This window comes from Apium graveolens, chromosome 9 (assembly GCF_009905375.1).
Source record: "Apium graveolens cultivar Ventura chromosome 9, ASM990537v1, whole genome shotgun sequence".
Lineage (NCBI taxonomy): Eukaryota > Viridiplantae > Streptophyta > Magnoliopsida > Apiales > Apiaceae > Apium > Apium graveolens.
This window is the reverse complement of record NC_133655.1, coordinates 85,606,563-85,621,333: the sequence shown is the minus strand read 5'-3', so window position 1 is coordinate 85,621,333 and position 14,771 is coordinate 85,606,563.

The following is a 14,771-nucleotide window of genomic DNA, read 5'->3' as shown; positions in this document are numbered from 1 at the left end:
GCATTGGGTTCATTTGACCTTTGTTCAAATATCTCTATCTCCTTGGCATACTGTATATCCCTTGTCTCCTTCTCACCCTTTATCCTAGCTTGTCTTTCATCCCTTTCTCTCAGCCTCTCAAACATCACAGCCTTCCACATCCTTGTACTTGTATCCTTGTCATTCATTAAGCTAATCACCCTCTTCAATTCTGTGGTTGAAAATGTTTCCATTACCTCCCTGCTAAGTAAAATGAAGGAACCATCCAAATAGTAGATTCTGACTTCTGCCAAAGAGATAACCCAAACTTTGCCTATTTCTTCAAATAGTTGTTGAAAGTTGTCATCATCTGTTATGCTCATGTTTAGAGGCAGAAAATCATCTTGATTTAAGCAGTTCCAGATGACACAAACATCAGCTTGCATTTTCTTTGGTTTTCTTCCAACAATTTTGAAGTGAGTTTTGGTTGGAGGCTTGAATGAAGGTAGGTTTGAGATTTTCTTTAGTGTGACTTGGCTAGATCTGATTGGTATTTTGAGTAAGGTATTTGCAGTTTGTTTGACCAAGAATTTAGGCTTTTGAGGTAGGATTGGTTGAGATTATGTTTGGATTGGTTTGGAGATTTGAGCAGGTTGGGTTTTTGAATTTTTTGCTTCCTGGACATTTTGTTTCTTTGACTCTCCTTCACCACCTCTCCTACTATTCTTTCCATCTTCTTTCCAATCTTCTGTTCTCTTTTCCTTCTCATACACTGTAAAAAACCCAAATTTTTTACCTCGGTAAAAGACCTTTATGAATACTAATCTTGCGGTTTAATAAAAAACTTTTGCGACCACACCATATATGAGTATTTAATTTAGGTTTCCGAGTTGATATTATGATTATACGTGACAAATGAGTGTATGTAAAAGTCGTTAGTTTTCGGAGAAAACTAATATTTCAAAAAGACCCTATTTCACGAGCTATCAAGGAATACGAGAATTGCACTATGGCCAAAGATTTAAAATCTTATGAACAAAACCCAAGTACAAGATTAGAAAATATAAGGATTACGATTAAAGGATTTACCCCGCAAATCATTTACGATGATTGATTGAGATTAAGAGGAAATGATTAAGTAATTACGTAAGTGAATGAATAAACGAACCAAGGCCATGCAAATTCCATGGAAATACAATTCAAACTAATTAGCCAAAAATTATCCAAGCTAGCTAATTAAATTAAAAGCTAGTGGAAAACAACTTTCCTTAAAATAAGGGTTCTTGTTTTTAATCATGATAAAACTTGACAATTGGTGTGCAAGCCAGGCCTAGACTTGGAAAAAGAAAAGTTTGTTCTATACACCTTAGACATATACATGTAACGACCGAGAATTTTGCGTCGTAATTAAGAAAGTAAAGTATGTGTTATGTGATGAGATTATAATAATGAGATTAAGTGGTGATTATTTGTCTTATCTTTATACTAGAGTTAAGGATCGTGGATAAAAACGATCCAATTTAAAGAGTCAGCTTAGAAATTAAGCTTGGTGTCGGACCATCAGTTAGAACGGAACCCGTCCTAATATGGAATTAAATAATATAAAATGTGAATTATATGTGAAGTGAATGAATAAAGTATTTTGTCTTAAGAGACGTGTTGATTGGCAAAGATAATGAGAAGCGTAATCGAAACGCTGAGCGTCGGGCCGTCAGGCTGAACGTGACCCGGTACGCGTAAAAGATGATAAAGATTAAAGAGGGATAGATCTATGATCAGACCTGAGTCGTTATGTGACTATATGTGTGTGATTGCTTGACTGTATGCATGACTATGTGTTCTATGTTAATTTTGTGAATTTTAAAGGAATTACGTGATTTAAGAAAATGTTTAATTAACCTTCGCGTATTTTTATAAAATCATCCGAGAAGGATAAAAACATGGGATTTGTTCTGTTATCTTCGTAAAGGTCTTAGAGACTTTTAAAAATAATAAGTGAGTTTGATTGTTGATCTTTGCATTTTTAAATCGATTTTATGTGGAAAATGTATTTATTAAATCAAGTTTGCGAAATTCATATAAAATCAACTGTTCGCTCAAATTTTTATTATGAGTAATGGATAAAAAGCTAATTTCGAGGCCTACGCGTTAAAAATATCATTTTCAATAATTCTTGACTTTCCGAGAGAGATATATTTTATATTTAGTCCTTGTTTTATTTTAGTAAAAAGATGGACAAGTAAGAATGAAAAAAGGAATTAGAAGTTTACCAAAGTGCCCTTATTTTTGAGTGCTATATAACCTCACTCCCTTCTTTTTCTTTCTTCTTGCTCCCATGACATCATTTCTCTCTTCTCTCTTTTCTCTCCTTCTCTCACTCGAACCCTCTCACTCTCTCTCTCGGCTTTCTTCAATCTCTCTCGGTATACCTCTCTTTTCTTTGATCAAACACACCAATCATCCCTAAATCTTCTTGTTAAACACTTATTTGTAGGTAGAAGTGTGTGCATGTGTGTATACCCACTTGCATGTCGATGTGTGTGTGTGTTGTGGGTGCTCAGTGTGTGTGTTCACCCGAGAACCACATGGTTCTTGCTATTTGTTGTTGATGTCATCTTGTTAAGCTTGATTCTTTGTAAACAAATGATAGAGAAGATGTGCATGTTAATTCTTTTTGTGTAATTGATGGAATCGGGGGCTTCGTGGTTGGACACCCTCGAATGAGGGCACCACCGAGATGCCACCGCCACCCGTGATGAACTCCGGTGAACCGGTGGTGAGCTATGATGTTAAAAACTGAGCTCTAGAACCTTAAGACCATATATTTGAGTTGCATGTGATGTTTTGATTAAAAAGGGCCGAATGGCCATTATTATTTTTAAGGAAATCAAGTTGATTGTGGTGAAATGCATGATTTAATGATTTGATGTTAAAAAAATAGGATGATTTATGATTCAAGGAGTAAGAATATCAAGTTGCATGTTTTGTTTTTGAAAAAGGCCGAATGGTTTTAATCTTTAAAGTTGTTTGATTTGAGTAAACTTGTTTAAAGTGATGATGGATTGTTATTAGATTGAAAATGAATGAAATTATTGATGCATGCTAAGTTAGGTTCGAATTTTTGTTTTAATAAGAAAGGAAATCGATTTTTGTAAGATAATCTTGGTAAATACTAAGTATAAATAGCCTAAAAGTGATTGCATGTTAGTTTTAAAGAGGATCAAGATATGCATGTCATTGATTTGTCCTTGAGATGTGAATTTGAGTTATTGCCGAATGAAATTGAGTTAAAAGGGACTAATTTGATGAATGAATGGATGCATGTTGTAATTTAGGTGAAAATCAATTGTGTTAAGGAACTTAGTTGGCTTACTTGATAAGGATAAAGTGTTTGATATCGTGATAAGTTGAAATTGAATTGTATGCGCGCAAGTAAGTATGATTTGGTTCGGATTTTTATGAAGAAGGATGATACTTTAATAGCTTTGAATGAGTTGTGTGTATGTATGTGAGTTAAAGTGAGAATTTGATTAATTTTGTGTGATAATGCCGAATAGGCCATAAGGAATGAAAGTCAAATTACTTGGTTTTTATGATTAAAAGGATGATTGGAAGTGTATAAGTAAATATTTATGAATTTGTTGCTTGATTATAGTATGTGGATCGAATTAAGGAGCAAAAGAAAAGGGAACTAAGTTGATTGATATAAGTGATAGTTATAAACGTAAATGTTTGGTTGTAAATAGGTCTTATACTCGTAAAAGAGTCGTGTTAGTTTGATTTGAGAAATAGCCAAGGTCAAGCGAGTACACTTTGATTGCTAAGTAGATAAGGATATAAAAGCTACGAGAAAGGAATATGCTATGTGCTATGTGCTAAGTGTTATGTGCTTATATGTATAAGCTATATTCGTATGCTCGAGTCAAGGATATAATCGAGTTATCGTATAGTGTGATCGTTTCGGGAACAAGAGTTGAGAATCTGATTAAGATTTTGGTTTTATTGTAGATTCGGAGCGTGAGGGCATTCAGGCTAGGAAAGGATTTACTAGGTGGCAGTAGTTCAACCCTCAGAAAAGCAAATTCAGGCAAGTAACTCTGATTACTTGTGTAAATGATTATAAAGGAAATGTTGTTCATACCATGTAGAGTATTGAACTGTTAAAATATGAAATCCTTGTTTTATGAAACCCTGATAATGATTTGAAGTACCCTTGTTCTTGATAACCTGTTATTGATAATCCTATTGATTTCACCCTTTGATAATCTGTCTTTCTGTTCAAGTTACCTATAATGCCATGAATCATATTGAACCTATTGATTATCTTGGTTAACTTTGTTTAATGATACCCTGTTTCTCTTGATCACCCTATTGATCCCTAATTCAATGCTGATCCCTCTAATTTAGTGCCTTGTTGTCCCTGATGCAGAATTCTTGCGAATTGTTCCTTGCGTATCTTTGATTCACTCCCTAAACCTTGTTTCTTTAAAATCTGATTTAAGAATGAGTTTTGACTTGAAAGAGTCCGAATGATTTCAAATGCTTGGTAATGATAAAAATGGATTTTTGAAAACCTACTTGCTTTTCCAACTCAAGGTTTTCCAAATAAATTCTTGATGGATTGGATTGAGACGTAAGAGGCTAGTGGGACTAGTCCAGTCATGGTAGGAGGCTAGTGGGACTAGTCAAATTTAAGGCTAAAATTATGCTGATTGGTACCTTAAAGACCGGAATGGAGGTCGATACAGGCTGATCACCCGTATATAATGAAATGGAAAGATAAAGTGATCCAATCAAGGCTTCTAATTGAATATTTAAAAGGGAACTGAAACTTTTATTTAGTAAATTGATTTTGGAAATGAAAATGGTTTATATTGCTTTTAAAAGAGTTGATTATGTCATTGTGGAGCTTAAGGCTCGAGAACCCTGATTCTTGAAATTATTGATCATATGATTGATTCTATATCTTGAAATACTGTTGCTTTCCTCTATCGAAAGATCTATTTTGATCCTATAATGATTTGTGATGAATGTCGGCTCTCGTCCTGCTTCGAGCTTTGTTCCTTGAAAGCCCCTACTATTCTTCAGATACCTTTCCTTATCCAAAAAAAAAAATGGAAATCTGCCACCTAGATTAATTAAAGTAGAATGCCTTAGTCTGTTCAAGCATATTGGGATTTGATATTGTAGAACTGCTATATAGTTACTTGCTGAGTTTTATACTCATTTGTTTTGTCTTAATCTAACCATGGCAGTTAAGCAAAAAGATGGTCAGGCTTAGGCGCACTGCTCGTAAGAGCGTACCTGGTGGTCCCTACCGTGTTGAGGGCTTCCGGTTGCCAGAGCAGGTAGTGGTTATTATGAGTGAGCTCGCGCCTAGAAGGAGGTGTATAAAGTTACAATGGGTTATCTGTCGTTTCCCAGCCGGAATCGATGTTGTTTATTTAATAATATTTTGGGTTTGTAAGTTATATTTTATGATTGGTAGTTGTGATCTTGTCTCATACTTTATCCTGTTGATCCTGTTAGTAGTTAATCGGGGTTTATGCATATTTAATTATTAGAATAGAGGTGTGTGATTCCTCATTTCCTAACCCCGAGATTGAGGGCATCACAAGTTGGTATCAGAGCTACAAGATCTAGTCCCTGAGACAAGTTAGGTTTTAAAAAGGGGTATTTTGGGAATATATCTATATCGCGAGAGAGTTCGACTCATGTAGAGTTGAGTTAGACTATTAGGTATAGTCTAAGGAAAGTGTTGATTGGTAAAGCGGAAACTAGAGTTAGGGTGTGAGTTAGCTGGAAGCTTTATTTAACCCTAACATTGTTTCTTGGTTGTTGTTTTGTGTTTTCTCTCAGGATCCTAGTAGTGGTAGTGACTCAGACTCAGAGATTAGCTTGACTGGTACCCCTGTGGACCCTATTCCACCCTCTCCAGAGGAGCCTGTATATGTTAGTTCAGACCCAGAGGAGGACCCTTCTGAGAGTAGTGAGATCCCCATGCAGATTTCACCCTTGAGGCCTGATTCAGAGACCCCTGCCCCTGAGCCAGATTCGGAGATGCCTAAGACTGTTCCTGTCAGTGTTGGTGGCAAGTTAGCCCAGGACCGAGACTTTGTGTGCTCCCGCATTCCTGAGTTGGGAGCTTTGGTAGATAGGTTGATTCGAGACTCTAGGCAGAGGACTTCAGTAGTGATGGAGGAGTGGAGAGCTAGGATTCAGTTGGTGGAGCAGGTTGCCCGAAAGAGATTGGATGAGGGACCATCCACTAGTGATGCTGATGCTGAGGCCCGGAGGCTGTATAAGATCATTCGCTGGATGTTGGTTGTGTTGAGAGAGATTCTAGATGATTAGACGAGACTGTTGGTTGAGCCCGTAGATTGTTGATGTTGTTTTCAGCGCCGGTAGGCTTTGGGATACTTGGTCAGATGTCGTGATCCCTTTTCATTTATCTTGTTATATTTCAGACCAGTGTAGTAGTAGTAGTAGTAGTTGGAAGTTAGGGGTAAATAGGGGGATGTTTTCCAGTTTTTCCTCTGTTTAACCCTGCTATTTATTGTACCTTGTTTCAGAACCTTAAAATCCAGAATATTCTCTATGTAACCTTTGATTAAATAAATCCTATTATCTTGCTTTCCTTTGTACACCTTGACTATCTTATAAACTGTTCTCAATGCCATGTTTTAATACAACCATGTTTTCATATAACCATGTTTAAAGATCATAAAACCCTATTCCGTGCCATGATAAAACAACACTGATATGAGAATTATGTAGTAATAGGATTGCATGCGCAAATTGGGTAAAACTTAAAACCCACAAAAGAGATTTCATAAAAAAAAAATTGTTGTTATATATATGCCATGCTGTCGTATTGCTAAATAATTGCTCAATCAGGTTTGTAAGAAATGGCCAACTCACCAGATCACCAAGAAGAAGAAATTCCCACCCAAGACCCATAAATAAACCCAGAAACCACAATGATGAGCAGACTTGCTCAGCTTTTGCAACAACCTGTGGCCCCAAAAGTTGGAAATTTCAAGCACTTTCAATCTGTTCATCCTCCAGAGTTCTTAGGTTTGCCAGATCCGATTAAAGCGCAGTCGTGGTTGAGAGAGATGGAATAAGCCTTTGAGTTAGCAGAAGTTAAGGATGATAAGAAAGCTCAGTACGCAAGTTATTATCTGAAAGATGAAGCAAGTTTCTGGTGGGAGTCTTCTAAGGCGTTGTTGGAAGGCAAAGACTCATCTTGGGAGAAGTTCACTGAGATGTTTCTGGAAAAGTATTTGCCAAGTTATATGCAAGATCAGTTGGAGATGAAATTTTTGGATCTTAGACAGGAGGAAATGTCGGTAGCAGAATATGAGGTGAAGTTTTCGGAATTGTCAAGGTTCGTACCAGAGTACGTGAATACTGAAGCGAAGAAGGCTAAGAGGTTCCAGCAGGGACTTAATCCGTGGATTAGGAGTCAAATAGCAACGTTGGAAATCAAGAACTATGCCGCTTTGGTTCAGAAAGTAATGATAGTGGAAGGTGAGCGGGAAGCTGCTCGAAGAGAAAATGAAGGAAGAAAGAGGAAGTTTGAAAGCTCTGAGCAAGAGCAAGGAAGTTCAAAGTTCAGAGGAAAGTTTGGGAAGAATGGTAGAGGTCAGAACCAAAAGTTCCAGAAGTTTAGACCCGAGAATGGAGCTCAGAAGAACCGTTTCCAGAAAGATGGACAATCCAGAAAGGATAGCAGACCCCAGATGCAAGAATGCAGGAACTGTGGAAAGAGACACCTGGGGAGATGTAATAAGCTGGACATAACATGTTTTAAGTGCAACCAGAAGGGGCATTATTCTTCAGAATGTTCAAATGGAGTAAGGAAACCTGATTTGGCTTGTTTTAAGTATGGCAAAGTGGGCCATATGGCTAGAAATTGCAAGGAGCCTGTGCAGAAGGCTAATGTTCTCAGAATTGCTGGACCACCGTCTCTCCCAGCACCATCAGCTCAACCCAGAGCTAGAACCTTTAACCTGTCAATGAAAGATGCGGTGCAAGATGTGGACGTGGTAGCAGGTATGCTTGTTATAAACTCAGTAGAAGTAAAAGTTTTGATGGATTCTGGAGCAAACAGATCTTTCGTCTCTGAAAGTATTCTTGATAAGTTAAATTGTGTTGCGTACCCTCTAGAGCCTAATTTGATTATCGAGGTAGCAAATCAAGAGAAAGTTGTTGTTAGTAAGATTTGTCCAGACTGTGATGTGACTATAGAAGGTTGGCACTTTTCTGCTGACTTAATTCCTTTTAAGTTAGGAGAATTTGAGGTTATACTAGGAATGGATTGGTTGTCAAACCATGACTAGAAAATTTTATAACATTAGGGTTAAAAAGCCAAGATTCTTCAAGAACAAGGGACAATCTTCAAACAACAACAATTGGAAACCAAAGACTTGGTACAACTCAGCTAGCAAAGGTGGCTACAAAACTAGATCTATTGACAGATCAAAGATAAGGTGCTTGAACTGTGATGAGTTGGGTCACTTTGCTACTGAGTGAAGGAAGCCAAAGAAAGTGGAGAAGGATAAAGCCTATTTGGAATTGAAACCAAAGTATGAAGCTCTTTAAAGAAACAACAGGGAAAAACTTATATTATTGAAGGAAAAAGTTGGGATGACTCTGATGAGGATAAAGACAAAGAAGAATTTGGAAACTATGCTTTCATGGTTCTTGAGCATGGAGAATCATCCACTTCAAATCAGAGGTACCAACTCTAACCACTATTGATTTAAATTCTAGTCAATAAAAGGAAGCTATTGAAAAGATGAGTGTAGAGATGTTTCAAATACACACAAGCATGGTGGAAGCTACTGACAAAGATAAATGAGAAGCTTGAGATTGAGAAGGAAGATTTGAAACTGCAGCTTGTTGAGCTTGAGTCTCTTAAGCAAGAAAATGAATATCTAAAGAACAAACTGAAGTGTGGTAGTGAAATTGAAGCTGTATTGAGGGAAAAGTTAGAAAAGAATGAAGTGAAATTGAAGTCATTCAGGAATGCATCTGAGTTAGTTGGAAAATACCATGAGAAGAACAAATCATGTGCTAACATAACTATTGGTTTGGACTATGATGTCTTGAACAACAACAAGAAAAATGAAGGTGACAAAGGAAAGTGTAACACCCCAAAATCCGGGGTCGGGGATCCGGGTTGTCACAAGTTCCATTTCCCTTAATAACACTTAATCTTAATAAACAACCCACTATTGTGTACTGTGACCCCACAATATACACACACACACCACAAGTTATAGTCTCAAAGATGAATACCAAAAATAACACAAGTCATTTTATTCCACAATTATAAGCCATTACACCTCAAAAGGGTTTCTGAAAAAATTTAAATTTTTTTTGCCATTATTACAGTTCATAAATATACATAAGTTTGGTACATCAACAGTTGAAAACCTAGCATATTGGTAGTTCCTACCTCAGCTACAGCGGCATCAACGCCTACAGGAAACTGCGGAACGTTTCCTATCCGCTCACGAATTGGGAGCTTGGTCTTGTTCATCTTGTCTAGCTATTGTTGTGTGATGAAAGAATAAAGCAAGGCTGAGCAACAAGCCCACCAAAATAATATGAATAATAATTAAAAATATATGAGCATTCTTATAGTACTCATGAAAGTCTTGGTCAAGCAGAATTGTACCTAGTTTGATATCTTAACGCGACAAAGTCACAAAATATTCAGTATATATATACATATATACTTTTTAAAATCTTTAAAATCCTCTGACATGTATAATATACACAGAGTTCCAATTTATAACTGTATAGAAAAATATCGTTGCAAGGTGATCTCATATATGAAGTCACAAGATACTCCCATATACTTATATCTTTTCCGAATACTACTTGAACTACCACCGTTCAAGGTATAATAAGTGTCAAAAGTTCATCACATAGATGAGACTACAAGATAAGACTTGAATAGAATCAATCTTTGAAATATCATTTAAAAGATATGAAGTTACGAGATACTTCATTTATTCCCGATATATATATATACCTATATATATATCTCATACTCTCCTTGAAAACCTCTTTTATGAAAAATATAAACATAGTTGTAATACCCAATGAATTTGGAAAGAAGAAAACTTTGGCATAAACCCGATATCTTGCTGATCAAGAAAAGATACCAATTAAGTAACCTTTTCTAATAGTAGATGGATGAATCTCCCACCGGTCATCACCCTGGACGCATTAGGACCTTGTGCTGGACCGTCACCCGGCCTCTTAAGCGTTGATGGACTGCCACCCAGCCACTTACACTTTGTTAGATCGTACCCTGACCTGTCGCTTATGCCGTCTCATTTAGAAGGACTTACTTCCCAAATGTTGGGCAAGTAATCAAAAGCTCTTTATCAAAGTAGCAACGTCGTTGTGAATATAAAATACACCACAGAGCCGGATCCCTTAGGTTTTGAGCGAGTATTTAAATCCCATTCAAAAGGAAGATCTTAAATTTGAAAATAAGTTTTGGGATCCGCTCTAACTTTTAAAATCATTTTGAAGACTCGAAAACATTTTTGAAAGCGTCTGGAATAAGGATGATTTGATAGAATAAATCAATTCCAAGATAATCAAAGTGTATATGAATATTATGCTATAAATAATATTCCAATAACGAATAGCTTTTATCAAATAAAATAAAGTAAAAGTTTTGAAAATAACTTTCTGAAAACATTTAAGGTAAGAATGATTGACATTATCAATCATTTCTCGAATACTTGGAGAATAACACCATGGCAATGGCAGAGCTTGAGAAACTTATTCTTTAAAAAAATAAAGAATATTATTTAATAAAAAAATGGAGTCACAATTCCTCGAATGAATATTCAAACTAATATTCACTTATAATTTAAAACTATCGAATAAATATTATTCGATTAATAGTTTTGAAAACTATATATATATATATATATTTAATATACTCGGGAACATCGCCTCCCGGTTTAGAAAAATGTTCAACTTTGGGTCCTAACAGGATATCAAGATTCTGAAACAGGCATGCATATATATATATATCATGCTTCAATATATCGCAAGATTTGCTAATAACAACCATGCACTTATCTCAAGATAATGCACATATATTTACATCACAACAACAGTATAATGGGTAGAAAACTATCTGTTAGGTCACACAACACTGTCGAAGAGGGTTGAATACAGTGTTCATTACAATCAAATTGATTTCGAACACAAGTAACAGTAAACAGATATATTCAATATAATAAACTCTGTTATAATGGAACTGTTCTCTCTCAGTGATGAAGAAATATCAGTAAGAGCTGCTAGGTTATAATGTATGATCTTCTCGATAATGATAACACCTATAGTGTAAAGCTATGTCTGTGTTTATATAGTACACAGTTACAAGATAACTTCTATTTGATATGGAATATAATGCTGTCTCCTAAAATATATCAATCAGATATCTTATACAAGTCTTCTTATCTTCTAACTCTTTCCATGCATATCTTCTTTTGTTTTAGTCTCGATCTTCTATCCTGTAAATCAGCTTCCTTCCTTAACTGTAAGTCCTCCCGTACTTAAGTTCTGATATGACCTTAAGTTCTGATATCTATCTTCTGACTTCCAGTAAGTACTGATTCCAGTAAGTCCTGATATTTCCTGTTTGTTAAGATCTGAAAACTAAACATAAAACATATTAGACATGACATCTCAAATACATTTAACAACCTCTCCCAACTTGTAAATTACGCAAAAATATACAAGTTAATAGATTTGATGATGTCAAAAACATTTAAGTTCAAATGCAATGAGAGTTTAATAAGACTATTAACTACAACTTACAAAACATGCAGCTTTACCAACATCACTGGATCAATCTGAATCCATAATGATTCTTAACAAAATCTTTTACCAGCTTATCTTCAGCTTTTATCAGAACTTCAACTAACTGTGCTTTGACCTGCATCAGTTCTTCATCTTTACAGTCACCAATTTGATAAATGGTTGTTTTGAGAGCTTGAATTGATGTTCTTTCAAGTCCATCACCAAGTCTGATAACTCTAGGATGTGAAGAGTCTTTATTATAACATAAGCATCTTCCTTTCAGAATAACTTCCACCTTAGCAGAGTTCTTCAGCATAGGAATTTCTCTTCCATCATCTTCAATAATCATTGGTATATACTGAGAAGCCTTTGTACCAGAGATTCTGAGAAGATCTCTTATAGCCTTCAAAATATATTCCGACCATCTTCTTGTAACATCAGATTTTACTTCCAGAAGATAGTGAATATATTAAAGTTCTCTGACAGACTTTTTTAGCACATCAGTATCAGCTAGTTTGTAAGTTCTTCCATCATTGAGAATAAGATCAATTTTTCTTTTAGATTTTCTTTATCATGAGCATCTATCACAATTTGAGTAGACAGCACTTTGTCAAGGTGCTTTTATTTGATTTGTTCATATAGTTTGTCTGTCAACATGAAAGGATCTCTTAAAGTAACTTCTACTCCTGTTTGTATCTTTTCTTCATCAGAACCTAATCCTGCTCTATCTCTAGGTTGCTTGGCTCTCAACCCAAACGTTGCGAGTTGATTAATCATAAGATTGGACTTTGGTTTAACTGGAGTAGCTTTCTTCCATAACAGCTTCTTCTTATCAGCAATTGTCATCTTTTTCAAATCAACTTGAGCAATGTCAGTAGTTGATGTCTTGATAGCTTGATCAGAATTTGCTGTTTCTTTTGTAACTTGCTGTTCTTCATTCTGAACAACTTGAGCAGTGTCAGAGGTTGTTTTAGATTCTTCAATTAACTTTCTTCTTTTCAGAATTTGAACAGTATCATCTTCTATCAAATCATTATCATGCATTGTAGTTTGATAGACTGGAAAGAAGAACTTATCTTTTTCTAAATCTTTAAAGGTTCACCAACCTTTTCTTTTCCTTTTGACTTAGGATCAATCTCAGTTTGTGATCTAGTCTTGGACTTTGAAGCCTCAGAATTTGACTTTTCTTTGATCACAATGCCTTTTTCCTTAGGCCTTGGAGGTTTCTTTGCATCAGAAGCTTTAGACTTTAGATTTGTCTTCTCAACTGGAAATCTAGCTTTTTCCTCCTTGAGAGTTTCCAAATCCATTCCTGGATTTTGTTTCAGAAATAATCTTCTAGCTATCTCCTCATCAAGTGTCTGGATTTTAGGATCTTTGTAATAAACAGTAGTCTGCTTCCCCTTTAGCTTCAGAGTTTGTAAAAACTTCTGAGAGTCTTTAGATCCTGACTGAATCAGGATATCAGAACTTGATATGACTTTGCTTATCAGAACTTGACTTCGGACTTTTAGCATTCACAGCATCAGAACTTGACTTGTTCTGTGTAGAAGATTTTCCTTGAACTTTTCTTGACCTCTGCTCGTATCAGAGTTTCCCTGGTCATCACCTTTGTCATCCTTCTTCTTCAGTATTTCAGTAGGTGAACATTTGGACTTAACTACCTTCTCCCCCTTTTTGGCATCATCAGGAAGTAAGAGAGAGAGAGAAGAAGTTCAACTGAAGAATGGATTTCATCCAATTGAGCTTTCTGAGAAGCTTGATTTTGTAGGACCTCAGTAATTTGGGCCTGTTGCTTCTCTTGAATCTTCTCAATGGCTTCAACTTTCTCAAGAGTAGGTCTGATATATCTATTCTTGTCAAGCTTGATCTGTAGATCTAGCTTATCAGCATTTTCCTTTAGTGTATCAACGTTGTCATGAGTAATAGAATGTAGACCATGAAGACTTCTTGTACTCATAGCTGTAACCTTGAGTTGAGTCTTGAAATCAGAATTTGACAATAACTCATCAGCTTTTGACATATGTTCTGTCAGAATTTTGGTGCTTGGAATAAAATCTGATTCATTCCACTTCTTGGTCCACTCAACTCCCCTGTGAGTTTCTTCCCAAGGTACAGGAGCATCCTGTTCAACAAATTTCTTGACCAATTCTTCCTTTCCCAGAATAGGAGCTGAAGTCTCAACAGAAACACTGTCTTCAGAACTTGAGGAAGATTCATTATGTTCTGACAGCACAAGAGTGTGTGATGCAACTGGAGAGTCAGGAATAAGATCATCTAAATTCTGAGCATCAAAATTTATCTCAAGAGCTGGTGTGGTTGGTGTAGATTGTATCTCAGCATTTAAAATTGGAGAATGAGTAGGAGATTGTTGAGCTACTGTAGATGGAGCTTCCAGATAAAGAACAGTTGTTATAATCAACCTTTGAAGAACAATTTTAGGATTTATCCTGAACATTCAATAGTTGTCTCTCTGACTGGAGAAATAGTAGGAGTAATCAATGTATCAGGAACAGTGTCTTGGGCTTGAGCTGGAAGGGCTTCAATGATAATTGGCTCTTTTGAGATAAGAGATTCCTGATCCCTTTCCTCAGCTTCTTCAGTATCTTCTGATGGAGATTTAGCATTACACCTCTTTGCCCTCATTTTCTTCAATCTCCTTGCCAATAAAGGAGTTTTTGTTGCAGCATCAGAGCTTACAGTTTTCCTCTTCAAAGTATCAGAACTTTGAGCTGCAGTTTCTTTCTGAGAAGTAACATTCTCAGCTTCAACTATCACAGGTTCTGATGCATGAACCTGTGCTTCAATTTCACTGTCAGGTTGGGTCAAAGTATACCCAATATCAGAATTAGCAAGGAAATCCTGAATAAAGTGAAGTTCCGATGGAGCTTCTGCCTTGCTAAGAATAGACGAGTAGTTGTTAGGAACAAACTTAGCTCCATTGAAAATCAGGTCTTTTGGTGCCATCT